Source organism: Leuresthes tenuis, unplaced genomic scaffold (assembly GCF_036924035.1).
Source record: "Leuresthes tenuis unplaced genomic scaffold, fLeuTen1.0.hap1 SCAF_6, whole genome shotgun sequence".
Lineage (NCBI taxonomy): Eukaryota > Metazoa > Chordata > Actinopteri > Atheriniformes > Atherinopsidae > Leuresthes > Leuresthes tenuis.
The window spans coordinates 31,007,279-31,029,667 of record NW_027325360.1 but is presented as its reverse complement, the minus strand read 5'-3'; the positions used below and the strand labels follow the sequence as shown (position 1 = coordinate 31,029,667).

General features: G+C 42.5%; 3 non-coding genes across 3 annotated transcripts; 2 read left to right on the top strand and 1 right to left on the bottom strand.

Annotated features, from left to right (window-relative positions):
- The first annotated feature begins 18,161 nt into the window (after positions 1-18,161).
- On the top strand, positions 18,162-18,275 carry LOC140310782 (U5 spliceosomal RNA). Its single transcript, XR_011916820.1, has one exon. It is a non-coding gene; the product is annotated as a U5 spliceosomal RNA (small nuclear RNA).
- A 308-nt stretch (positions 18,276-18,583) lies between these two features.
- Positions 18,584-18,767, top strand: LOC140310425 (U2 spliceosomal RNA). Its single transcript, XR_011916498.1, has one exon. It is a non-coding gene; the product is annotated as a U2 spliceosomal RNA (small nuclear RNA).
- Positions 18,768-21,991: 3,224 nt separating this feature from the next.
- LOC140310650 (U5 spliceosomal RNA) lies at positions 21,992-22,105 on the bottom strand. Its single transcript, XR_011916700.1, has one exon. It is a non-coding gene; the product is annotated as a U5 spliceosomal RNA (small nuclear RNA).
- Between the last annotated feature and the right edge of the window lie 284 nt (positions 22,106-22,389).

The window sequence follows — 22,389 nt, the reverse complement described above, 5'->3', positions numbered from 1 at the left end:
TGTATACGCTGTTTCGCTGACTTGATTGTCACAAGAAACAAAGTGTGTTTGATAAGATCCGACCATTTTATTACGGGAGGATCAGTATGTATGGATTCTGATGTGACTGATAAACCCATTCGTATCTTAAGCATAATCTAATACGTGAGACAACGCCCTGGCACACGATAAAAAAAAAAAAGAGAGAGAGCGGTTTTGTGTCCCCACAGTCCATAATGTAGAAAAGAGAGAAAAAAGCCTTTCTGATTTGGTGTGTGTGCTCATAGTGCAGAGTGTAGAGAAAAGAAAGCCGTTTTGGTGTCACGGGTGTTGTGACTTACACACACACATTTCTAAATTGAGAAAGGAAATTATTTTAGAGGAAGCACTAGAGTTTAGATCCCACATTTGTTGATAGGCATTCATTTATTTCTTCACTTCTGATGAAGTTTCAACAATAAACAACAAACTTTGTATTATGAGAAAGAACCAGACTCATTCTTCAGGAATCCGAAAATAAGCTCTATTTTATGAGTTATGCACGAATTCGGATTCTCCTATGAAACGAATTCATTAACTCAAACCAAGTTAAGACTGCTTTGTCCTTCATATTTATTCATGTCTAATCAAGTTTCAACGATAAACAACGTTGTACTTTGTAGAATGAGAAAGAACTTCTTCAGCAATAAGCATCTCTCGACATATGACGAAATACAGATTTTGCTATAAAATTAATTCCTTCTATCAGCCTGACTTAAAACTGTTTGTCCTCCTTATTTATCCACTTCAAATCAAGTTTCAACAATTAAAAAAAATTTGTAGTTTGAGAAAGAACAACTTAATCTTCAGCAATCAGTATAAAAAGAGGTGCAAATGCCAACCATACATACCTAAAAGGTGGAGCGGAAGTATTCAGCTGCAAGTAGGAGTGAATGTTCGACCATAATTTGTAAAAAGCGGGTAAGAAAAGGTTCGAATGCCCGACTATATATTAACAAAAGCGGGAGGAGAGGTCTTCGGATGAGAGTGGGTGAGAATTTCCAACCATAATCTATAAAATACGGTGAAAAAAAATATGTGAATGCCTCATAGAACACTAAAAGCGGAAGCGTTTGGCTGCAAGAAGGTGTGAATGTCCGACTATATTTGGTGAAAAGCAGGTGAAGCAAGGTCTGAATGCCCAACCTTACATCATCAAAAGCGAGATCAGAGGTGTTCGGCTGCAAGAAGGCCATAGTTTGCCAAAAGCGGGTAAGGTGCGAATGACCGACTAAATATCAACAAAAGTGGGGGCGGAGGTCTTCGGATGGAAGTGGGTGTGAATATCCCACCATACAAGTATGGTGGAGAGGAAGCTGTGAATGGCCGACCATAGTAAAAGGCGGGTGAGAGAAGGTGCGAATGTCAAACCATACATAATCAAAACAGGGAGCGGAGGTGTTCTGCTGTAAGAAGGTGTGAATGACCAACCATAGTTGGTAAAAAGCGGGTAAGAAAAGGTTAAAATACCCGACTGTACACAATCAATAGCGGGAGCGGAGTTGTTCGGCTACTAAAAGGTGTGAAAGTCCGACCATGGTTTGTAAAAAGCGGGTAAGAAAAGGTGCGAATGCCCGACAATGTATGATCAAAAGAGGGAGTGGAGGTTTTCGGCTGCAAGAAGGTCTGAATGTCCAACCATAATTTGTAAAAACCGGGGAAGAAAAGGCTCGAAAGCCCGACTATACACCATCAAAAGTGGGAGCGGAGGTGTTCAGCTGCAAGACGGTCTGAATGTCCATCAATAATTGCTAGAAAACATGAAAGAAAATCTTCGAATATCAAACTGCACATGATCATAAGCGGGAGAGGAGGTGTTCAGCTGCAAGAAGGTGTGAATGTCTACCCATAATTACTGAAAAATGGGTAAGAAAAGGTGCGAATGCCTAACCATACATCATCAAAAGAGGGAGCGGAGGTGTTCCGCTGTAAGACGGTGTGAATGTCCGACCATAGATGGTAAAAAGCGGGTAAGAAAAGGTTAAATTACCCGACTGTACACAATCAAAAGAGGGAGCGGAGTTGTTCAGCTAAGAGAAGGTGTGAAAGTCCGACCTTGGTTTGTAAAAAGCGGGTAAGAAAAGGTTCGTATGCCCGAATATACACCATCAAGAGCGGAAGCGGAGGTGTTCGGCTGCAAGATATTGTGAACGTCCGACCAAAGTTTGTAAAAAGCAGTTAAGAAAAGGTTCGAATATCTAACCAAACATAATCAAAAGCGGGAGCAGAGCTGTTCGACTGGAAGTAGGTGTGAATGTCAGATCATAATTTGCAAAAAGCTGATGAGAAAGGGTGAGAATGCCCGACTATACACCATCAAATGCGGTAGCGGAGTTGTTCGGCTGTGAGTAGGTGTGAATCTCCAACCATAATTGCTGAAAAATGTGTTAGAAAAGGTAAAAATGCTGGTCCATACATAATCAAAATCGGTAGAGGTGGTGTTCAGCTGCAAGAAGGTCTAAATGTCCATCAATAATTGCTAGAAAACATGAAAGAAAATTTTCGAAAATCAAACCACACATGATCATAAGTGGGAGAGGAGGTGTTCAGCTGCAAGAAGGTGTGAATGTCCACCCATAATACCTGAAAAATGGGTAAAAAAAAGGTGCGAATGCCCAACCATACATCATCAAAAGCAGGAGTGCATGTGTTCGGCTACAAGAAGGTGTGAACGTCCAACCAAAGTTTGTAAAAAGCAGTTAAGAAAAGGTTCGAATATCCAACCATACATAATCAAAAGCGGGAGCAGAGCTGTTCGACTGCAAGTAGGTGTGGATGTCAGATCATAATTTGCAAAAAGCTGATGAGAAAGGGTGAGAATGCCCGACTATACACCATCAAATGCGGTAGCGGAGTTGTTCGGCTGTGAGTAGGTGTGAATCTCCAACCATAATTGCTGAAAAATGTGTTAGAGAAGGTAAAAATGCCGGTCCATACATAATCAAAATCGGGAGAGGTGGTGTTCAGCTGCAAGAAGGTCTAAATGTCCATCAATAATTGCTAGAAAACATGAAAGAAAATTTTCGAAAATCAAACCACACATGATCATAAGTGGGAGAGGAGGTGTTCAGCTGCAAGAAGGTGTGAATGTCCACCCATAATACCTGAAAAATGGGTAAAAAAAGGTGCGAATGCCCAACCATACATCATCAAAAGCAGGAGTGCATGTGTTCGGCTACAAGAAGGTGTGAACGTCCAACCAAAGTTTGTAAAAAGCAGTTAAGAAAAGGTTCGAATATCCAACCATACATAATCAAAAGCGGGAGCAGAGCTGTTCGACTGCAAATAGGGGTGAATGTCAGATCATAATTTGGAAAAAGCTGATGAGAAAGGGTGAGAATGCCCGACTATACACCATCAAATGCGGGAGCGGAGTTGTTCGGCTTTGAGTAGGTGTGAATCTCCGACCATAATTGCTGAAAAATGTGTTAGAAAAGGTAAGAATGCCGGTCCATACATCATCAAAAGCGAGAGAGGTTGTGTTCGGCTGCAAGTAGGTGTGAATGTCCAGCCATAATTACTCACAAACGGGTAAGAAAAGGTAGTATTGCCAGACCATATATGATCAAAACAGGGAGCGGAGGTGGTTCAGCTGCAAGAAGGTTTGAATGTCCGACTAAAGTTCAAATATATTAACAAAAGCGGGAGGAGAGGTCTTCGGATGAGAGTGGTTGAAAATTTCCAACCATAATGTATAAAATGCGGTGAAAAAAAGGTGTGATAGAACACTAAAAGGTGGAGCGGAAGTGTTCGGCTGCAAGAAGGTGTGAATGTCCGACTATATTTGGTGAAAAGCAGGTGAAGCAAGGTCTGAATGCCCAACCTTACATCATCAAAAGCGAGATCAGAGGTGTTTGGCTGCAAGAAGGCCATAGTTTGCCAAAAGCGAGTAAGGTTCGAATGTCCGACTAAATATCAACAAAATTTGGGGCAGAGGTCTTCGGATGCAAGTGGGTGTGAATATCCAACCATACAAGTATGGTGGAGAGGAAGCTGTGAATAGCCGACCATAGTTTGGAAAAAGCGGGTAAGAAAAGGTTTGAATACCCGAACATATACCATCAAAAGAGGGAGCGGAGGTGTTCCGCTGTACGAAGGTGTGAATGTCCGACCATAGTTGGTAAGAAGCGGGTAAGAAAAGGTTAAAATACCCGACTGTACACAATCAATAGCGGGAGCGGATGTGTTCGGCTACAAGAAGGTGTGAAAGTCCGACCATGGTTTGTAAAAAGCGGGTAAGAAAAGGTGCGAATGTCCGACAATGTATGATCAAAAGAGAGAGCGGAGGTTTTCGGATATAAGAAGGTTTGAATGTCCCACCATAGTTTGTAAAAAGCGGGTAAGAAAAGGTTCGAATGCCCGACTATACACCATCAAAAGCGGGAGCAGAGGTGTTCCGCTGTAAGACGGTGTGAATGTCCGACCATAGTTGGTAAAAAGCGGGTAAGAAAAGGTTAAAATACCCGACTGTACACAATCAATAGCGGGAGCGGAGTTGTTCGGCTACAAGAAGGTGTGAAAGTCCGACCATGGTTTGTAAAAACCGGGAAGAAAAGGCTCGAAAGCCCGACTATACACCATCAAAAAGAAGGTTTGAATGTCCATCAATAATTGCTTTAAAACAAGAAAGTAAATTTTCGAACATCAAACCGTACATGATCATAAGCGGGAGAGGAGGTGTTCCGCTCTAAGACGGTGTGAATGTCCGACAATAGTTGGTAAAAAGCGGGTAAGAAAAGGTTAAAATACCCGACTGTACACAATCAATAGCGGGAGCGGAGGTTTTCGGCTACTAAAAGGTGTGAAAGTCCGATCCTGGTTTGTAAAAAGCGGGTAAGAAAAGGTTCGAATGCCCGAACATACACCATCAAAAGAGGGAGCGGAGGTGTTCGGCTGTAAGACGGTGTGAATGTCCGATCATAGTTGGTAAAAAGCGGGTAAGAAAAGGTTAAAATACCCGACTGTACACAATCAAAAGAGGGAGCGGAGTTGTTCAGCTAAGAGGAGGTGTGAAAGTCCGACCATGGTTTGTAAAAAGCGGGTAAGAAAAGGTTCGTATGCCCGAATATACACTATCAAAACCGGAAGCGTAGGTGTTCGGCTGCAAGAAGGTGTGAACGTCCGACCAAAGTTTGTAAAAAAGCAGTTAAGAAAAGGTTCGAATATCTAACCAAACATAATCAAAAGCGGATGAGAAGGTGTTCGACTGCAAGTAGGTGTGAATGTCAGAGAATAATTTGCAAAAAGCTGATGAGAAAGGGTGAGAATGCCCGACTATACACCATCAAATGCGGTAGCGGAGTTGTTCGGCCGTGAGTAGGTGTGATTCTCCAACCATAATTGCTGAAAAATGTGTTAGAAAAGGTAAGAATGCCTGTCCATACATCATCAAAAGCGGGAGAGGTGGTGTTCGGCTGCAAGTAGGTGTGAATGTCCATTAATAATTGCTTTAAAACATGAAAGAAAATTTTCGAATATCAAACCATACATGATCATTAGCAGGAGAGGAGGTGTTCAGCTGCAAGAAGGTGTGAATGTCCAGCCATAATTACTCACAAATGGGTAAGAAAAGGTACTATTGCCAGACCATATATGATCAAAACAGGGAGCGGAGGTGGTTCAGCTGCAAGAAGGTTTGAATGTCCGACTAAAGTTTGTAAAAAGCGGGTAAGACAAGGTGTGAATGCCCGACAATGTATGATCAAAAGAGGAGCGGAGGTTTTCGGCTGCAAGACGGTCTGAATGTCCACCCATAATTACTGAAAAATGGGTAAGAAAAGGTGCGAAAGCCCAACCGCACATGATCATAAGTGGATGAGAAGGTGTTCGACTGCAAGTAGGTGTGAATGTAAGATCATAATTTGTAAAAAGCGGGTAAGAAAAGGTAAGAATGCCCAACCATAAATTATCAAAAGCGGCAGCAGAGTTTTGGCTGGTATTTATCAATGTCTAGATAGATTTCAACAAAAAACAACGTTGTACTTTGCAGTAAAAGAAAGGGCAAATCAAAAGTTTTAGGAATCCGAGAATAAGCTTATTTTCATGAGTTCTGCACGATTTCGGATTTTATGTATAAAATGAATTTCTTCACGCAAACTAAGTTAACACTGCTTTGTCCTTCATATGTACCCATTTCTACATATATTTCAAGCATAAACTTCCTCATATTACCCTGAATGAGAAAGAGCCACACTTGTGATTAAGCCATACCTCCCTTTTGAGGAGTTCTGCATGATTTGGGATTTTATCTATAAAATTAATTCCTTCACTCAAACTATGTTAAAACGGCTTTTACCTTCATATTTATCAATGTCTCGATAGATTTAAACAAAAAAACAACGTTGTACTTTGCAATAAAAGAAAGAGCAAATCAAAAGTTTTAGGAATCCGAGAATAAGCTTATTTTCATGAGTTCTGCACGATTTCGGATTTTATGTATAAAATGAATTCATTCACTCAAACCAAGTTAAAACTGCTTTTTCCTTCATATTTATCAATGTCTAGATCGACTTCAACAAAGAACAACATTGTATTTTGCAGTAGAAGAAAGAGCAACACTGAAGGATCAGGAATCCGAGAATAAGCTTATTTTCTTATGGGCAAGTGGGAACTGCTTTGTCCTTCATATTTATCAATGTGTAGATGGATTTCAACTTCTTCTACTGCAAAGTCCAATGTTTTTCTTTGTTGAAGTCGATCTAGACATTGATGAATATGGAAGGACAAAGCAGTTTTAACTTGGTTTGAGCAAAGCAATTCATTTTATAGCAAAATCCGAAATCGTGCAGAACTCATGAAAGCAGGCTTATACTCGGATTCCTGAAACTTAAGATTTGCTCTTTCTTTTACTGCAAAGTACAACGTTGTTTTTTTGTTTAAATATGTCTAGACATGGTAAATATGAAGGACAAATCAGTTTTAACATAGTTTGAGTGAAGTAATGCATTTTATAAGCAAAATCCCAAATCATGCGGAACTCACGAAATGCTTTTTCTCGCTTTTCACTGCTTTTTACAAACTTTGGTTGGACGTTCACACCTTCTTGCATCCGAACACCTCCGCTTCCGCTTTTGATGATGTATATTCGGGCATTCGAACCTTTTATTACCCGCTTTTTACAAACCATTGTCGGACTTTCACACCTTCTTGCAGCCGAACACCACCTCTCCCGCTTTTGATGATGTATGGTCCAGTATTCTTACCTTTTCTAACACATTTTTCAGCAATTATGGTCGGACAATCACACCTACTCACAGCTGGACACCTCCGCTCCCGCTTTTGATCATACAATGTCGGGACATCGCTCCTTGTCTTACCAGCTTTTTACAAACTTTAGTCGAACATTCACACCTTCTTGCAGCTGAACACCTCCGCTCCCGCTTTTGATGATGGATAGTCGGGCTTTCGAGCCTTTTCTTACCCGGTTTTTACAAATTATGGTTGGACATTCAGACCTTGCAGCCGAACACCTCCGCTCTCTCTTTTGATCATACATTGTTGGGCATTCGCACCTTGTCTTACCCGCTTTTTACAAACTATAGTCAGACATTCACACCTTGCAGCTGAACCTCCGCTCCCTGTTTTGATCAAGTATGGTCTGGCAATACTACCTTTACTTCCCCCGTTTGTGAGTAATTATGGCTGGACATTCACACCTACTTGCAGTCGAACTGCTCTGCTACCGCTTTTGATTATGTTTGGTTTGGATATTCGAACCTTTTCTTAACTGCTTTTTACAAACCATGGTCGGACTTTCACACCTTCTTGTAGCCGAACAACTCCGCTCCCGCTATTGATTGTGTACAGTCGGGTAATTTAACCTTTTCTTACCCGCTTTTTACCAACTATGGTCGGACATTCACACCGTCTTACAGCGGAACACCTCCACTCCCGCTTTTTATGGTGTATAGTCGGGCATTCGAACCTTTTCTTACCCGCTATTTACAAACTATGGTACGACATTCAAACCTTCGTGTATCCGAAAACTCCGCTCTCTCTTTTGATCATACATTGTCGGACATTCGCACCTTTTCTTACCCGCTTTTTACAAACCATGGTCGGACTGTCACACCTTCTTGTAGCCGAACACATCCGCTCCCTCTTTTGATTGTGTACAGTCGGGTATTTTAACCTTTTCTTACCCGCTTTTTACCAAGTATGGTCAGACATTCACACCTTCGTACAGCGGAACACCTCCGCTCCCTCTTTTGATGGTGTATGTTCGGGCATTCAAACCTTTTCTTACCCGCTTTTTACAAACCATGGTCGGACTTTCACACCTTCTTGTAGCCGAACAACTCCGCTCCCGCTATTGATTGTGTACAGTCGGGTATTTTAACTTTTCTTACCCGCTTTTTACCAACTATGGTTGGACATTCACACCGTCTTACAGCGGAACACCTCCGCTCCCGCTTTTTATGGTGTATAGTCGGGCATTCGAACCTTTTCTTACCCGCTATTTACAAACTATGGTAGGATATTCAAACCTTCGTGTATCCGAAAACCTCCGCTCTCTCTTTTGATCATACATTGTCGGACATTCGCACCTTTTCTTACCCGCTTTTTACAAACCATGGTCGGACTTTCACACCTTTTAGTAGCCGAACAACTCCGCTCCCGCTATTGATTGTGTACAGTCGGGTATTTTAACCTTTTCTTACCCGCTTTTTACCAACTATGGTTGGACATTCACACCTTCTTACAGCAGAACACCTCCGCTCCCTGTTTTGATTATGTATGGTTTGACATTCGCACCTTCTCTCACCCGCCTTTTACTATGGTCGGCCATTCACAGCTTCCTCTCCACCATACTTGTATGGTGGGATATTCACACCCACTTGCATCCGAAGACCTCCGCCCCCACTTTTGTTGATATTTAGTCGGTCATTCGCACCTTACCCGCTTTTGGCAAACTATGGCCTTCTTGCAGCCAAACACCTCTGATCTCGCTTTTGATGATGTAAGGTTGGGCATTCAGACCTTGCTTCACCTGCTTTTCACCAAATATAGTCGGACATTCACACCCACTTGCATCCGAAGACCTCCGGCCCAAATTTTGTTGATATTTAGTCGGACATTCGCACCTTACCCGCTTTTGGCAAACTATGGCCTTCTTGCAGCCAAACACCTCTGATCTCGCTTTTGATGATGTAAGGTTGGGCATTCAGACCTTGCTTCACCTGCTTTTCACCAAATATAGTCGGACATTCACACCTTCTTGCAGCCGAACACTTCCTCTCCACCTTTTAGTGTTCTATCACACCTTTTTTTCACCGCATTTTATACATTATGGTTGGAAATTTTCAACCACTCTCATCCGAAGACCTCTCCTCCCGCTTTTGTTAATATATTTGAACTTTAGTCGGACATTCAAACCTTCTTGCAGCTGAACCACCTCCGCTCCCTGTTTTGATCATATATGGTCTGGCAATACTACCTTTTCTTACCCGTTTGTGAGTAATTATGGCTGGACATTCACACCTACTTGCAGCCGAACACAACCTCTCTCGCTTTTGATGATGTATGGACCGGCATTCTTACCTTTTCTAACACATTTTTCAGCAATTATGGTTGGAGATTCACACCTACTCACAGCCGAACAACTCCGCTCCCGCATTTGATGGTGTATAGTCGGGCATTCTCACCCTTTCTCATCAGCTTTTTGCAAATTATGATCTGACATTCACACCTACTTGCAGTCGAACAGCTCTGCTCCCGATTTTGATTATGTATGGTTGGATATTCGAAACTTTTCTTAACTGCTTTTTACAAACTTTGGTTGGACGTTCACACCTTCTTGTAGCCGAACACATGCACTCCTTCTTTTGATGATGTATGGTTGGGCATTCGCACCTTTTTTTTACCCATTTTTCAGGTATTATGGGTGGACATTCACACCTTCTTGCAGCTGAACACCTCCTCTCCCACTTATGATCATGTGTGGTTTGATTTTCGAAAATTTTCTTTCATGTTTTCTAGCAATTATTGATGGACATGTAGACCTTCTTGCAGCTGAACACCACCTCTCCCGATTTTGATGATGTATGGACCGGCATTTTTACATTTTCTAACACATTTTTCAGCAATTATGGTTGGAGATTCACACCTACTCACAGCCGAACAACTCCGCTCCCGCATTTGATGGTGTATAGTCGGGCATTCTCACCCTTTCTCATCAGCTTTTTGCAAATTATGATCTGACATTCACACCTACTTCCAGTCGAACAGCTCTGCTCCCGCTTTTGATTATGTTTGGTTAGATATTCGAACCTTTTCTTAACTGCTTTTTACAAACTTTGGTCGGACGTTCACAATATCTTGCAGCCGAACACCTCCGCTTCCGCTTTTGATGGTGTACAGTCGGGAATTTTAACCTTTTCTTACCCGCTTTTTACCAAGTATGGTCGGAAATTCACACCTTCGTACAGCGGAACACCTCCGCTCCCTCTATTGATGGTGTATGTTCGGGCATTCAAACCTTTTCTTACCCGCTTTTTCCAAACTACGGTCGGCTATTCACAGCTTCCTCTCCACCATACTTGTATGGTGGGATATTCACACCCACTTGCATCCGAAAACCTCCGCCCCAAATTTTGTTGATATTTAGTCGGACATTCGCACCTTACCCGCATTTTGCAAACTATGGCCTTCTTGCAGCCAAACAACTCTGATCTTAATTTTGATGATGTAAGGTTGGGCATTCAGACCTTGCTTCACCTGCTTTTCACCAAATATAGTCGGACATTCACACCTTCTTGCAGCCGAACACTTCCGCTCCACCTTTTAGTGTTCTATCACACCTTTTTTTTCACCGCATTTTATACATTATGGTTGGAAATTTTCAACCACTTTCATCCGAAGACCTCTCCTCCCGCTTTTGTTAATATATTTGAACTTTAGTTTGACATTCAAACCTTCTTGCAGCTGAACCTCCTCCGCTCCCGGTTTTGATCATATATGGTCTGGCAATACTACCTTTTCTTACCCGTTTGTGAGTAATTATGGCTGGACATTCACACCTACTTGCAGCCGAACACAACCTCTCTCGCTTTTGATGATGTATGGACCGGCATTTTTACCTTTTCTAACACATTTTTCAGCAATTATGGTCGGAGATTCACACCTACTCACAGCCGAACAACTCCGCTCCCGCATTTGATGATGTATAGTCGGGCATTCTCACCCTTTCTCATCAGCTTTTTGCAAATTATGATCTGACATTCACACCTACTTGCAGTCGAACAGCTCTGCTCCCGATTTTGATTATGTATGGTTGGATATTCGAACCTTTTCTTAACTGCTTTTTACAAACTTTGGTTGGACGTTCACACCTTCTTGTAGCCGAACACATGCACTCCTTCTTTTGATGATGTATGGTTGGGCATTCGCACCTTTTTTTTACCCATTTTTCAGGTATTATGGGTGGACATTCACACCTTCTTGCAGCTGAACACCTCCTCTCCCACTTATGATCATGTGTGGTTTGATTTTCGAAAATTTTCTTTCATGTTTTCTAGCAATTATTGATGGACATGTAGACCTTCTTGCAGCTGAACACCACCTCTCCCGATTTTGATGATGTATGGACCGGCATTTTTACATTTTCTAACACATTTTTCAGCAATTATGGTTGGAGATTCACACCTACTCACAGCCGAACAACTCCGCTCCCGCATTTGATGGTGTATAGTCGGGCATTCTCACCCTTTCTCATCAGCTTTTTGCAAATTATGATCTGACATTCACACCTACTTCCAGTCGAACAGCTCTGCGCCCGCTTTTGATTATGTTTGGTTAGATATTCGAACCTTTTCTTAACTGCTTTTTACAAACTTTGGTCGGACGTTCACAATATCTTGCAGCCGAACACCTCCGCTTCCGCTTTTGATGGTGTACAGTCGGGAATTTTAACCTTTTCTTACCCGCTTTTTACCAAGTATGGTCGGACATTCACACCTTCGTACAGCGGAACACCTCCGCTCCCTCTATTGATGGTGTATGTTCGGGCATTCAAACCTTTTCTTACCCGCTTTTTCCAAACTATGGTCGGCTATTCACAGCTTCCTCTCCACCATACTTGTATGGTGGGATATTCACACCCACTTGCATCCGAAAACCTCCGCCCCAAATTTTGTTGATATTTAGTCGGACATTCGCACCTTACCCGCATTTTGCAAACTATGGCCTTCTTGCAGCCAAACAACTCTGATCTTAATTTTGATGATGTAAGGTTGGGCATTCAGACCTTGCTTCACCTGCTTTTCACCAAATATAGTCGGACATTCACACCTTCTTGCAGCCGAACACTTCCGCTCCACCTTTTAGTGTTCTATCACACCTTTTTTTTCACCGCATTTTATACATTATGGTTGGAAATTTTCAACCACTTTCATCCGAAGACCTCTCCTCCCGCTTTTGTTAATATATTTGAACTTTAGTTTGACATTCAAACCTTCTTGCAGCTGAACCTCCTCCGCTCCCGGTTTTGATCATATATGGTCTGGCAATACTACCTTTTCTTACCCGTTTGTGAGTAATTATGGCTGGACATTCACACCTACTTGCAGCCGAACACAACCTCTCTCGCTTTTGATGATGTATGGACCGGCATTTTTACCTTTTCTAACACATTTTTCAGCAATTATGGTCGGAGATTCACACCTACTCACAGCCGAACAACTCCGCTCCCGCATTTGATGATGTATAGTCGGGCATTCTCACCCTTTCTCATCAGCTTTTTGCAAATTATGATCTGACATTCACACCTACTTGCAGTCGAACAGCTCTGCTCCCGATTTTGATTATGTATGGTTGGATATTCGAACCTTTTCTTAACTGCTTTTTACAAACTTTGGTTGGACGTTCACACCTTCTTGTAGCCGAACACATGCACTCCTTCTTTTGATGATGTATGGTTGGGCATTCGCACCTTTTTTTTACCCATTTTTCAGGTATTATGGGTGGACATTCACACCTTCTTGCAGCTGAACACCTCCTCTCCCACTTATGATCATGTGTGGTTTGATTTTCGAAAATTTTCTTTCATGTTTTCTAGCAATTATTGATGGACATGTAGACCTTCTTGCAGCTGAACACCACCTCTCCCGATTTTGATGATGTATGGACCGGCATTTTTACCTTTTTTAACACATTTTTCAGCAATTATGGTTGGAGATTCACACCTACTCACAGCCGAACAACTCCGCTCCCGCATTTGATGGTGTATAGTCGGGCATTCTCACCCTTTCTCATCAGCTTTTTGCAAATTATGATCTGACATTCACACCTACTTCCAGTCGAACAGCTCTGCTCCCGCTTTTGATTATGTTTGGTTAGATATTCGAACCTTTTCTTAACTGCTTTTTACAAACTTTGGTCGGACGTTCACAATATCTTGCAGCCGAATCACCTCCGCTTCCGCTTTTGATGGTGTACAGTCGGGAATTTTAACCTTTTCTTACCCGCTTTTTACCAAGTATGGTCGGACATTCACACCTTCGTACAGCGGAACACCTCCGCTCCCTCTATTGATGGTGTATGTTCGGGCATTCAAACCTTTTCTTACCCGCTTTTTCCAAACTATGGTCGGCTATTCACAGCTTCCTCTCCACCATACTTGTATGGTGGGATATTCACACCCACTTGCATCCGAAAACCTCCGCCCCAAATTTTGTTGATATTTAGTCGGACATTCGCACCTTACCCGCATTTTGCAAACTATGGCCTTCTTGCAGCCAAACAACTCTGATCTTAATTTTGATGATGTAAGGTTGGGCATTCAGACCTTGCTTCACCTGCTTTTCACCAAATATAGTCGGACATTCACACCTTCTTGCAGCCGAACACTTCCGCTCCACCTTTTAGTGTTCTATCACACCTTTTTTTTCACCGCATTTTATACATTATGGTTGGAAATTTTCAACCACTTTCATCCGAAGACCTCTCCTCCCGCTTTTGTTAATATATTTGAACTTTAGTTTGACATTCAAACCTTCTTGCAGCTGAACCTCCTCCGCTCCCTGTTTTGATCATATATGGTCTGGCAATACTACCTTTTCTTACCCGTTTGTGAGTAATTATGGCTGGACATTCACACCTACTTGCAGCCGAACACAACCTCTCTCGCTTTTGATGATGTATGGACCGGCATTTTTACCTTTTCTAACACATTTTTCAGCAATTATGGTCGGAGATTCACACCTACTCACAGCCGAACAACTCCGCTCCCGCATTTGATGATGTATAGTCGGGCATTCTCACCCTTTCTCATCAGCTTTTTGCAAATTATGATCTGACATTCACACCTACTTGCAGTCGAACAGCTCTGCTCCCGCTTTTGATTATGTTTGGTTGGATATTCGAACCTTTTCTTAACTTCTTTTTACATATTTTGGTTGGACGTTCACACCTTCTTGTAGCCGAACACTTCCACTCCTGCTTTTGATGATGTATGGTTGGGCATTCACACCTTTTTTTTGCCCATTTTTCAGGAATTATGGGTGGACATTCACACCTTGCAGCTGAACACCTCCTATCCCACTTATGATCATGTGCGGTTTGATTTTCGAAAAGTTTCTTTCATGTTTTCTAGCAATTATTGATGGACATGTAGACCTTCTTGCAGCTGAACACCTCCGCTCCCGCTTTTGATCATACATTGTCAGGCATTCGCACCTTGTCTTACCCACTTTTTACAAACTTTAGTCGAACAATCACACCTTTTTGCAGCCGAACACCACCTCTACCGCTTTTGATGATGTATGGTCCAGCATTCTTACCTTTTCTAACACATTCTTCAGCAATTATGGTCGGACATTCACACCTACTCAGAGCCGAACACTTCCGCTCCCGCATTTGATGGTCTATAGTCGGGCATTCTAAAGCGGAAAAGACTCATTCTTATGTTTGGTTAGATATTCGAACTTTTTCTTAACTGCTTTTTACAAACTTTGGTCGGACGTTCACAATATCTTGCAGCCGAACACCTCCGCTTCCGCTTTTGATGGTGTATATTCGGGCATACGAACCTTTTCTTACCCGCTTTTTACAAACCAAGGTCGGACTTTCACACCTTCTCTTTGCTGAACAACTCCGCTCCCTCTTTTGATTGTGTACAGTCTGGTAATTTAACCTTTTCTTACCCGCTTTTTACCATCTATGGTCGGACATTCACACCGTCTTACAGCGGAACACCTCCGCTCCCTCTTTTGATGATGTATGGTTAGGCATTCGCACCTTTTCTTACCCATTTTTCAGTAATTATGGGTAGACATTCACACCTTCTTGCAGCTGAACACCTCCTCTCCTGCTTAAGATCATGTGCAGTTTGATATTCGAAAATTTTCTTTCATGTTTTCTAGCAATTATTGATGGACATTCAGACCGTCTTGCAGCTGAACACCTCCGCTCCCACTTTTGATGGTGTATAGTCGGGCTTTCGAGCCTTTTCTTCCCCGGTTTTTACAAATTATGGTTGGACATTCAGACCTTCTTGCAGCCGAAAACCTCCACTCCCTCTTTTGATCATACATTGTCGGGCATTCGCACCTTTTCTTACCCGCTTTTTACAAACCATGGTCGGACTTTCACACCTTCTTACAGCAGAACACCTCCGCTCCCTGTTTTGATTATGTATGGTTTGACATTCGCACCTTCTCTCACCCGCCTTTTACTATGGTCGGCCATTCACAGCTTCCTCTCCACCATACTTGTATGGTGGGATATTCACACCCACTTGCATCCGAAGACCTCCGCCCCCACTTTTGTTGATATTTAGTCGGTCATTCGCACCTTACCCGCTTTTGGCAAACTATGGCCTTCTTGCAGCCAAACACCTCTGATCTCGCTTTTGATGATGTAAGGTTGGGCATTCAGACCTTGCTTCACCTGCTTTTCACCAAATATAGTCGGACATTCACACCTTCTTGCAGCCGAACACTTCCGCTTTTAGTGTTCTATGAGGCATTCACATATTTTTTTTCACCGTATTTTATAGATTATGGTTGGAAATTCTCACCCACTCTCATCCGAAGACCTCTCCTCCCGCTTTTGTTAATATATAGTCGGGCATTCGAACCTTTTCTTACCCGCTTTTTACAAATTATGGTCGAACATTCACACCTACTTGCAGCTGAATACTTCCGCTCCACCTTTTAGGTATGTATGGTTGGCATTTGCACCTCTTTTTATACTGATTGCTGAAGATTAAGTTGTTCTTTCTCAAACTACAAATTTTTTTTAATTGTTGAAACTTGATTTGAAGTGGATAAATAAGGAGGACAAACAGTTTTAAGTCAGGCTGATAGAAGGAATTCATTTTATAGCAAAATCTGTATTTCGTCATATGTCGAGAGATGCTTATTGCTGAAGAAGTTCTTTCTCATCTTTCTCACAAAGCAGTCTTAACTTGGTTTGAGTTAATGAATTCGTTTTATAGGAGAATCCGAATTCGTGCATAACTCATAAAATAGAGCTTATTTTCGGATTCCTGAAGAATGAGTCTGGTTCTTTCTCATAATACAAAGTTTGTTGTTTATTGTTGAAACTTCATCAGAAGTGAAGAAATAAATGAATGCCTATCAACAAATGTGGGATCTAAACTCTAGTGCTTCCTCTAAAATAATTTCCTTTCTCAATTTAGAAATGTGTGTGTGTAAGTCACAACACCCGTGACACCAAAACGGCTTTCTTTTCTCTACACTCTGCACTATGAGCACACACACCAAATCAGAAAGGCTTTTTTCTCTCTTTTCTACGTTATGGACTGTGGGGACACAAAACCGCTCTCTCTCTTTTTTTTTTTTTATCGTGTGCCAGGGCGTTGTCTCACGTATTAGATTATGCTTAAGATACGAATGGGTTTATCAGTCACATCAGAATCCATACATACTGATCCTCCTGTAATAAAATGGTCGGATCTTATCAAACACACTTTGTTTCTTGTGACAATCAAGTCAGCGAAACAGCGTATACACGTCAAGACACTGAATCAAGTTTGCCACAAGAACTCATAAGTTTGGCAGTATTGCTCTGCCGTCAGCAATCATACACCCATTTTATTTTCGTGAGACATGTGCAAGCACCTGTTCATCTACTGTTCTATCACTATGAATTAGTGATCTATTATCAATAAGGATACTTCTACAAGGACTTCTTATGTTGTCAGTTGGTATATATGAATAAGTGGGTAGCTACTGACAAGCATTAAGCATGTCACACAGCCCAAACATATAACATTTCAGGACACACCACACAGTTAACAACCACAGTGAAGCGTGTCAAAGCCCAAACATGTAACATTCAAGAGGACACTTACACAACACATTCAAATCAAACAGGCAGACAACATACAAGAACATATACCCCAGCCGGCATTGCTCCCTGCCTATTTTCGTACAGCACACTATGTGTGCGCACACCTTTATTCACAAACTCTTCAACTTATACTCTTTTACCGAAGCTGCTACAGCTCGATTGGCCGAATACCCTTTGATCCTATTTCAGTGAATTTGACATCTGCCTTACATATAACAGATTAGCGGTTTAGCAGTTTTAATTTAGTTTGAGTGAAGGAATTCATTTTATAGCAAAATCCGAAATCGTGAAGAACTCATGAAAGTAAGCTTATTCTCGGATTCCTGAAACTTTAGATTTGCTCTTTCTTTTACTGCAAAGTACAACGTTGTTTTTTTTGTTTAAATCTTTCTAGACATGGTAAATATTAAGGACAAAGCAGTTTTCACATAGTTTGAGTGAAGGAATTCATTTTATAGATAAAATCCCAAGAGTCTGCTGAGAAAAGAGAGTGAATGCGAAGTAGACTTTAACACGGCTATGGGAGCGAGCCGAGTGTGGGCTAACCGGGAGAATTGCTTGAAAGAAACGCGACACCGAATGAGCGGTCAGAACAAAGCCTCAATACGGGATTCTCGTGGTGTTTTTGTTGCTGCCTTGTCTTTTGCATAGAGTAAAAGACAAGGCAGCCATCGAATAGGGCCCGATTGTTCCTACTTGGTCAGCCGAGGAGCAAGGGGGGGGGGGGGGGGGGGGGGGGGGGGCAAGCGTCTCAACCAAGCAAAGCTCACCATGGGGAAGGTGACTATACCAACTAGCCTGATGCCCTGCTCCCGCAGTGACGGATAATTGTACTCTGGTTTCTCTTCATAACATACAAGTCTTTCGCCTTTTACTAAAGACCTCCGTGGAGAGCAGCACTAATGAGTTGTTTCTATTATTGGCAGGCTTTACCTTTGCGGGTGAAGCCCTTTCTGTCTGTGCAAAAGAAATCTTGCTACTTTGCAGAGTGACTTCTCTGAGTAGAGTCGCCTTACTTGTTGCGACTGTGCCGATGTTCGAAGCTGGAGTGCAAAGTTGTTGCTTGAATGGTGCTTGCTGGAGCATGCGGGAGTGCAAAGTTATACCATTTAAAAGGGCTGAAGAGTGCTCAGTGCAGCGGGTGGGCGGAGGTGCAACGTGACACTCTGGCCACCTATGGCCATAAAAAGAACATTGCTACAAGTGCGCATTGTGCCAGCAAGGGCCCTCGGACCTGAAACAGTGGACAGTTATCGCTTCTCGGCCTTTTGGCTAAGATCAAGTGTAGTATCTGTTCTTATCAGTTTAATATGTCCTCTATACGAGGACAACATATTAAATGGATTTTTAAGAATAGGAGTTGAAAAAGAAGCTTGCTCCGTTCACTCCAAGCCTCGACCCGGTACTGCAGTGCCGCTGGGAACGGTGCGCTCTCCTCTGCTCTTGTGAAAAAGCAAACAGCGGTGCAGGATGGAAGTTTCAGGGAGCCCAAGATGAAACTTTCTTTTAATCTGCTGAGAAAAGAGAGTGAATGCGAAGTGGACTTTAACACGGCTCTGGGAGCGAGCCGAGTGCGGGCTAACCGGGAGAATTGCTTGAAAGAAACGCGACACCGAATGAGTGGTCAGAACAAAGCCTCAATACGGTGTTCCCGTGGTGTTTGTGGCTGCCTTGTCTTTTGCACAGAGTAAAAGACAAGGCAGCCATCGAATAGATTGTTTCTACTTGGTCAGCCGAGGAGCAGGGGGGGGGGGGGGGGGGGGGGGGGGCAAGCGTCTCAACCAAGCAAAGCTCACCAAGTAGGAACAATCGGGCCCTTTTCGATGGCTGCAACACCTGAAAGAGATATTGATGCGAGACCCGATCAAATGCTTTTTCAAAGTCTAAATTTAAGATGACAAGCCGGGTGTTTCTGTCTCTAGCGTAATCAATGATGTCTCGAATCAGTACGAGGCTGTCGGTGAGTTGTCTCCCTGAGATGGCACAAGTTTGGTCTGGGTGAATTACCTCCTCTAAAACAGAGGACATCCGTGTCGCTAAAACCTTGCTAAAAAGTTTACAGTCAAAGTTTAAAAGTGTGATGGGCCTCCAATTCTTTAGTTCAGTCTTATCATTTTTTTTATAAAGTAGAGTCACTATTCCCACTCTAAAACTGTCAGGCAGTCGGTCGAGTTTTTCAAAATCTTTAAAAACATCTAAAATGTCTGATGATAAAAGGTCCCAATAGGTCAGATAGAATTCTGCAGGAAGCCCGTCTAAACCCGGAGCTCGACTTCTCTTAAAACCTGTTAGGCATTTTTTTAACTCTAAAGCAGTAAAATTCTGTGTCAAGTGTGCATTCTCTTTTACGGTTTTGTCAACGAATTTTAAGATTTCTGCCGATGTTTCCAAGTGCACTGGTTTCTCTTTGTACATGTTACTATAAAAGGTATGTACAGTTTCAATCATCTCTTGTGTGGATTTTGTTAAAAACCCATCTTCTCTTTTTAGATTTTGAATACACTCCTTTTTATTTATAACTTTCTTTATTTTTCACCTTCCTCAATTTCCTGCTCCCTGCTTCTTACAAAAATTCCTTTACTCTTTATTTCTGCTGAAACTGACATTTCCTTTTTGACATCTTTGATTTCTTCTTTAAAGTCTATGCCACACTGATTTAGTTTAAAGTAGCGCTGTAAGCGTTTATGTAGTCCCATCATACATCTATTCTCTTTCCTTTTTTTACGTTTACCTTGCTGTTTAAAAAAAGTCTGGGTCGTTTCCTTCACCATTTCCCACCATTGTGCATGTGTTTCGTAGAGGTCTTGAAGGGTCTGCCACTCTTTATAACATTCCCTGTACTGACTGACTATGATTTCATCCTCCAACAGGGAACAGTTGAGTTTCCACAGACCACTTCCTACCGTCACACCAGAAGGGGGTGAAAGGGTGCAGGAGAGCATAAGGTGGTCTGAAAAGAAAACAGGGGTTAATCTAACATCAGTGGGTGGGCAATCTCTAGTAAAGAAATAATCAATGCGAGAGGCTCTGGTGCCATCATGACTAAACCAGGTGAAGCCCTCCTCTCTGGGATGCATGGTAAAACAGTCAGTAAGCTTAAAATCCCTGCATATGCCCTGAAGTAAAATCGAAGTCTTATCCACTTTAAAATCTACCCCTGCTCTTTTTCTATCTTTCCTGCTCAAGATACAGTTAAAACCCCCTCCTACAACTAAAGGTACTTGCCCTAGCATGTAAAGCTTTCCATTGAAACCATAAATATTTAAGAGGTTAAAGTCTTGCCCCATAAAATTCAAGTGTGCTAAAAGTGCCCGTCCGTCTCTCACCACTGTGCTACCTTTCACCAGAACATGCGGATTTTTAATTAGAATGGCCACACCATCATTTTTTATTTTGATTTGAGCCACTCCATATCGATAAATGGGGCCACATTTCCTCCCATTGTCTATGGTTTTTTAAAAAAGGTAGTCCACATTCTTGTATTAAAAACACATCTGATTTTATGGAGTCTAAGAAGGATAAAATACTCTGGGCTCTTGTCTTTGATTTCACACTTCTCACATTTAGTGTTGAGAAGGTGAGAACCATTAAAAGCATAAAGGAAAGTAGGTATGTCATTTTCGTTTTTCTAAGTTATCAAAACAAATTACACACAGGTTATTTCTTGGGAAACTAGCTCTTCCTTCATTTCTTTAGGTGAAAAGTGAGTAGGGTGATCTATATTTCCTTTTCGGACTCTCGGTGTTGGCCTCTGACGCAATGTTGCATTTAACTTTGAGTCCCTGGGGTTTGATTGCAGAGCTGAAGTTAAAAAGGAGACCTCATTTGGTGAGTCGGAGGGGAAGACTCTAGGTTCTTCCACTGAAGAACTGTCTGAAAGGGACCTAACCCTTCCCCTCTTCTCTGATACCACTGGGGAATCAGAGGCTCAGATGCCGTCCTCTTCGGCTGTTGACCTTCGGGGAGGTGAGTATCTTCACTAGACTCACCTGTCTGCTCTTCCTCCTCATTTAGCGTAGCTCCACCCTCTGCCTGTGAATTCTCACAGACTTCAACACTGAGTGGTGAGGCCTCTACAGACCCCTCCCCTTTTTGCTCCTCACTTCCAATCCAAGCTTTTGGCGGGAAGTTTGAATTTATTGGGTCAACCTCTTCACTTTGTTCACCAACTGCCACCTTTGGTCCTTCTCTTTGTTGGCTTGACTGTGGCTTTACCGTCTTTAATTTGTTGGCAAAAGATTTAGGGCAATCTCTGAAGAGGTGATTTAATTCTCCACAGAGATTACATTTCCTGCCATTTGGACACTCTCCAAAAGTTTGCCCAATTTCTCTGCTCTTCCCACATAACACCTTGGTACAAGCCTCAACCAGGTGCCCATGCTCACCACACTTGCGGCAGAACTTGGGCTGCCCCTGCTAGTGGATGTAACCTCGGTTTTCAAGGTGGCCAGAGTGTCGCCCACCCGCTGCACTGAGCACTCTTCAGCCCTTTTAAATGGTATAACTTTGCACTCCCGCACGCTCCAGCAAGCACCATTCAAGCAACAACTTTGCACTCCAGCTTCGAACATCGGCACAGTCGCAACAAGTAAGGCGACTCTACTCAGAGAAGTCACTCTGCACAGTAAGAAGATTTCTTTTGCACAGACAGAAAGGGCTTCACCCGCAAAGGTAAAGCCTGCCAAAAATAGAAACAACTCATTAGTGCTGCTCTCCACAGAAATCTTTAGTAAAAGGCGAAAGACTTGTACGTTATGAAGAGAAACCAGAGTACGATTATCCGTCACTGCGGGAGCAGGGCATCAGGCTAGTTGGCATAGCCACCTTCCCCATGGTGAGCTTTGCTTGGTTGAGACGCTTGCTCCCCCCCCCCCCCCCTTGCTCCTCGGCTGACCAACCAGGAACAATCGGGCCCTATTCGATGGCTGCCTTGTCTTTTACTCTGTGCAAAAGACAAGGCAGCAACAAAAACACCACGAGAATCCCGTATTGAGGCTTTGTTCTGATCGCTCATTCGGTGTCGCGTTTCTTTCAAGCAATTCTCCCGGTTAGCCCACA